This window comes from Herpailurus yagouaroundi, unplaced genomic scaffold, assembly GCF_014898765.1.
Source record: "Herpailurus yagouaroundi ecotype Mexico unplaced genomic scaffold, PumYag 184, whole genome shotgun sequence".
In the NCBI taxonomy this organism is placed as follows: domain Eukaryota; kingdom Metazoa; phylum Chordata; class Mammalia; order Carnivora; family Felidae; genus Herpailurus; species Herpailurus yagouaroundi.
The window spans coordinates 25,660,949-25,667,080 of record NW_024412415.1 but is presented as its reverse complement, the minus strand read 5'-3'; the positions used below and the strand labels follow the sequence as shown (position 1 = coordinate 25,667,080).

At 41.2% G+C, this 6,132-nt stretch overlaps 1 pseudogene; it reads left to right on the top strand.

The window, feature by feature from the left end:
* The first annotated feature begins 2,859 nt into the window (after nucleotides 1-2,859).
* LOC121042113 (60S ribosomal protein L18a-like) lies at nucleotides 2,860-3,459 on the top strand (annotated as a pseudogene).
* Nucleotides 3,460-6,132: the final 2,673 nt, after the last annotated feature.

Here is a 6,132-nt window from a genome sequence, read left to right as displayed (position 1 = left end):
CCTCTATTAAAACCACCAAATCCAAAGGTAAACAGTTTAATTTGTATTTGACATATCTTGTCAGGATTGGTAATAACAGCAAGTAAGTGACATTTATTAAGTACCTACTATAATTCCAACTCTGGGCTTTATTTTCCTTACTTAATTAAAAGTTCTCAGTAACCCTAGGAGGAAGGTAATATTATTATTTCAGTTTTACAAATGAAGAAACTGATAAATAGATGAGAAAGAATGCTTAAGTGAATAACTAGGTCATAGAATGAGGGGACAGGAGAGCCTGGATGTGAACTCCAGATCTGACTTGGACTCTTCCTCTGTGTAGTCTGCCTAAGCGAGTCCTCAAAGCCTCTGCTTTGGTTACCTCCTTGTCTAATAGAACCAGCAATGAAGGCTTTCCTCTGCCATTTCTCTCAGTTTAAAGCCACTAGACCACTCTGCAGAACAGAGTTTAGCAACATTATGCTCCCACAGTAAGTATTCAAAGCACCTCAGCTTTCTAGTCCAGAGATGAAACAGCTGTTCTCTCCAAATGGCTTATACTGAAATGTAAATGAACAAGGACATTAGAAAAAAAAGTAAAAGAAAACAGATTTAAGTTCTTGCCTTTTAAAATTTTTATCATTTCCCATCCAAGCTTACTGTTTTTGTTTAATCTTGCCATTCCTTTTCTTCTTCCTTGTATGCTCTTTTTCTTAGGGATATGCAAACTTTATTAGTCAGCTCCTCTTTCAAGCTCTGTATGCTTTTGTGTTTGAGAATTGGGAATCAGGTACTTTTACTGTTAGCCTCAGGGTGGATCTGAGCAGGAGGAAGCTTTATGAATAATCAAGGTTGACATCTCCAACGTTGTTCCTTCATTATAAATATTGTTAAAGGAACTGTGACCACCATGGGCTCCCACTGAACAGTGTGTGCAGGGGGAGGCAGAGACAGCCTTTGATTTCAGCTCTTTTCTGGTTATCACTTCACTGATGACCCTGGAGTTGACAGGTCTCTTAGATTTGGCTGCCTCTTTTTCTTTTCCCAGAAAGTTTCTATTCAATTAGTATAAGTGTTTGGTCTGCAGGAAGCTGGCTGGGTTCATCTTACCAACTCCAAAGGCTAAGGACCATAGTTAATATTAGTGCTTGTGTATTGCCTTAGCCTGAATCCCTAATGAATGCTGAGCTGCTTGGTGACTTTAACCATTTTCATTCCATTTGGATTAATTATAGCATCATTACTTTATCAGGAGGAAAACAAATTATAATGCCCAAGGTCTTTAAGCCTTCTTCCCACCTCTTGAAAAAGCTTAGCCTCCATAAATGTCTGAAAAGACATTTTCTCCATATTTCTACTAAGGTGCCTCCTCCCACTGGTGCCCCACTAATCCTAGTTATTATATGCATTAAATATATATACATATAATTAGCCAACCATGTTTTAGATTATTCATATTGTCTTGACAGTTTTCATTTAAAATTTTTTTTTTCCAACGTTTATTTATTTTTGGGACAGAGAGAGACAGAGCATGAACGGGCGAGGGGCAGAGAGAGAGGGAGACACAGAATCGGAAACAGGCTCTAGGCTCTGAGCCATCAGCCCAGAGCGTGACGCGGGGCTCGAACTCACGGACCGTGAGATCGTGACCTGGTTGAAGTCGGACGCTTAACCGACTGTGCCACCCAGGCGCCCCGACAGTTTTCATTTTTAAAATGGAAACATGTGAACTTGAATTTATACCACATAAGTAAACCTTTGTAAGTTTCCTCTCTCTCCTTCCTCCCCAGCTGCATTATCTTCTATCCACCCTCAGGAGAGTCACCAAAGAGTGTTTTAGAACCTGTTACATACTAAGAAATGGTATGGACTTCACTTTACGTGTCAAAAGCCTTGTGAGGGAGGTGATACTGCTGTTCTGATTTCCTTGAAAGATTCAGACACGTAGGCTTATGGAGTGAAGGGAGTTGCTCAAAGTTACATGGTGAGACATGGTTAGAATCAGAGATAACATGCTAGGCCTCTGACTCAAACCCTCTACTCTCTTGCCTAGTTCATGTTTATTAGTAATATTTGCCATTCATTTATTCTGCCAACGTTATTGATCATTAGTGTGTGTCAGGCACTGGGACTTACTAAGATCACTAAAACAGAGTTCTTAGGACCTCAAATTCTGGTGAGGGAGAAAGTTCTGTTAACTGGCAGTAAGGATACTAAATTACTAAGATATTTAACAATGCAGTGGTTGAAACAGAGAACTCTGAGGGCATCGAGGAGAGACATTTCAACTTGTTCTCAGGGTCTCAGGGAAGCCTTCTTAGAGGAAGTGGGAGTGAGCGTTGCAGTAAAAAGGTAGGTCTCATTAAAAAGGGAGCTGAAACAATAGCCAAATTATGGAAAGAGCCTAAATGTCCATCAACTGATGAATGGATAAAGAAATTGTGGTTTATATACACAATGGAATACTACGTGGCAATGAGAAAGAATGAAATATGGCCTTTTGTAGCAACGTGGATGGAACTGGAGAGTGTGATGCTAAGTGAAATAAGCCATACAGAGAAAGACAGATACCATATGGTTTCACTCTTATGTGGATCCTAAGAAACTTAACAGAAACCCATGGGGGAAGGGAAGGAAAAAAAAAAAAGAGGTTAGAGTGGGAGAGGGCCAAAACATAAGAGACTGTTAAAAACTGAGAACAAACTGAGGGTTGATGGGGGGTGGGAGGGAGGGGAGGGTGGGTGATGGGTATTGAGGAGGGCACCTTTTGGGGTGAGCACTGCGTGTTGTATGGAAACCAGTTTGACAATAAATTTCATATATTAAAAAAAAAAAAAAAAGGGAGCTGAGCTTGGGTGGTGGCGAGTGTGGAGAGTGCACCATGAAGGCGTTAGGCACACTGCGAGAGTACACGGTGGTGGGGTACTGCCTGCCCACACTCAGATGCTGCACGCCTTCTCTGTATCACATGTGAATCTTTGCACCTAATCATGTTGTTGCTAAGTCCTGCTTCTGGTACTTTTTGTCTCAGCTGAAGAAGCTGAAGAAATCTTGAGGGGAAATTGTCTTCTGTGGACAGGTGTTCTAGAAATCCCCTTTGGCATCTGGCTGCATTATGACTCCCTCAGTGGCATCCACAACACATACTGAGAGTACCCAGACCTGACCCCTGCAGACACTGTTACCTGGTGCTGCCAAGATGGGGCACCTGGCACTGCCCACTGGGCCGTCTCCATCCAGATCATGAAGATGGAAGAGATTATAGCCAGCAAGTGCTGCCAGCCAGCAGTCAAGCAGTTTGATGACAGTAAGATTAAGTTCCTACAGCCCCACGTGGGACCTACGTTGCCAGCACAAGCTATGCTTCACCACCAAGAGGCCCAACACCTTCTTTTAGATGCAGAGCCTCCCTGTCCCCAGGTCTGCCCAAATAAACTTCTTGGGAAAACCAAACCAAACCAAACCAAAATAAAACAAAAAGGAGTCTGTTTTTAGATAGAGGTAAAGGGAAAGAGATTCCTTTCTTTTCTGGGCCCCTTTAAAACACTTGAAATACTTTTGAGTAAGCCCACCAAAGATTTTGAGATATGTATGTACATGTGTTCCCTGGGATCCAAAAAACCACATTCCCAAATGTAAAAATGGAGTTTTAATTTGCACGATGTGGGCATAGGGAAGCAGGAGGAATACCAGGTTTGGAGAAGAAAATTATGAGTTTAGTTTGGGATGTGTTGAATTGAGATGTTTGTAGGAAGTTCAGGTGAAGATATACAGGCATTGGGCTAAAGAGTGGTCATCTGGAGTTCAAGAATGAAACCAGATTAAAGATAGAAATTTAGGAATCCTCATCATTCCAGGAGGCAGTGAAATCAGCGTACAAGTAGACAGATGAGAAGGCCGAAATTGGAGTCCTGAAAAATACCATTGTTGAGAGGACAAGGAGAGAGAAGGTGCCTTCAGAGGGACTCCTCAAAGAGGAAGGAAGAAAATAAATGGAGTGTGATGTCATAAAATCCTAAGAAACAGAACTTTTGAAGAAGAGAGAGGGTTCAGGGTGCCTGGGTGCTTCAGTCAGTTAAGCATCAAACTCTTAATTTCAGCTCAGCTCATGATCTCATGGTCATGAGATTGAGTCCTGCGTTGGACTCCATGCTGAGCGTTGAGACTGCTTAAGATTCTCTCTCCCTCTGCCCCTCCCTGATGTGTGCACGTTCTTTCTCTCTTTAAAAAAAAAATAGTCTAACATGCTGTCAAGTTTATAATTTTCAGTGACCCATCACATTGGATTTGGCATCAGAGAAGCATTGTCAGCCTTTCTCAGAGCAATTTCAGTGTGTGTGTATGTGTGTGTCAGACTTTCAACTGTAGTAGTGGAAGAATGAATCAAAGTGTACGAGTTGGAGATCATCTTTTATGAGTTGGCCTTTGAAAAATGATAGAGCACTTTTTCTATCACTTTCTCTGAAGAAGAAGGAGAGATGTAGGAGAGTAGATGGAGAGGGACACAGTGTTGAGGGAGGAGGTTTTAAGATGGAAGAAGGCCTTAAGATGCTGATTGGTGTGTCTATTAGTAGGGAGGAGGCAACCAGTTGAGCAGGTCTCTAAGGTTCAGGAAGGGTGGTGGAGTCCTGGGCAGAGATGAATTCACCTAAGCAAGAGAAGGAATCCTCTTCTCTTTGGACGGGGAGTACTGAAGAATGGCTGAAGACTAGGATGAATAGTAGGAATTAAGACCCCAGGGTAGTTTTCTGAGTGCTAACCATGTGTCAGGCACTGTGTCATTCACATACATAAAGGAATTATTATAATCACCATTCTGTAGGTGGCGAAAGAGAGGCTCAAAGAAGTCCAGTTAGTGTCCCAAGGCCAGAGTTGGTGTATAGAACTGGGATTTAGAGGCAGTCTAGCTCCAGAGCCTACTCTATGAATACATGTTCTGCTTTATGAGGGAGGCCAGACTAGTGACTCAGGCAAGAATTAAGAAGCTTCGGGAAGTTGTGTCAATAGCTCTGACTCGGATTTCCTTTGTTGCCCTGGTTTGTCCTTCCTCAAGCTGACTATCTCTTTCTACCTAATGAAAATTCACTATGGTCCTTGGAGGTCAAGTAATGTCTATATTTTGATAGTGTGAATATTTGCTACCTCTTCATCCACTATATTTATGTTCTCTGTTATTTTGTGTAGTAGTCAATGTTTTTCAAACTGGAGTTTCCATGTAAATTTTAGGGAGTCTATGTTTTAAGGAATTTACATTTTTTGTTTTCCAGAAAATCTTAGGAAATATTAATATAATTATACTTTGAGTCACTGGGATGATCATTTTGTAACTAGCTCTTTTCTCACAACGTCAGAACCCATGTTGCATTTGTATGTATAGTTGTGTTGGCAGGAAGAACCCAAGTATGTTTATTGATTTGGACTAGTGAGAACAGATTGGAAGCTTAAGGTGTAACTAATTTATCCATACCAAGTGAAAGGCAAATGATTTCACTTAGCAAATATTTAGTAGTTGGTGCTATGGAGAAAATAGATACAGGAAGAAACTAGAATATCAGTCATGCTTTCAGGGAGAGATTACATTTTATTTGAGAAAATCAGACTAACCTAAATGAAACCATTTGACACAGGTTTTTAGGGCATAAGTGGGTAAGGTAAAAAAGTGGCAAAAATATGAAGAAAAAAAATTTTTTTTCTGCCTGAGACCCTGGCCTAGCACTAACAGCCCTGCCTCAGCATGAATGGCCCATTATCTCCACACAACAGTGTTCTAATGGCTCATATTGGGGAGTTGGAGAGTCAGGTACTACACCCATTCCTTATCCTGTTAACCCTTGCCCCTCATTATCCAGTGGGGTTGCAAATGCTGCTAGCTTGAACCCCTTGGAAAAAGATAGAAAACTGTCATCAGCTAAGAGGTAGTTAGTAACTATCCATTAAAGCTCTTGCTATTCTGAAAAAAAAAAGTTTATATGCTTTCATGTTCACTGTGCCTTGGTGAACATGTTACTTTCCCATGACCATAACCAATGCTGGAGTACATGGGAAATAAAAGTGAACAGAATTGTGAAGGAAGGCAGGGCAAGAGGAAAGACACCTTTTTCTACCAGCAGAGGTTGTAGGAAGAAAGAATTTAAAGAAAGAATTTAAAAAATT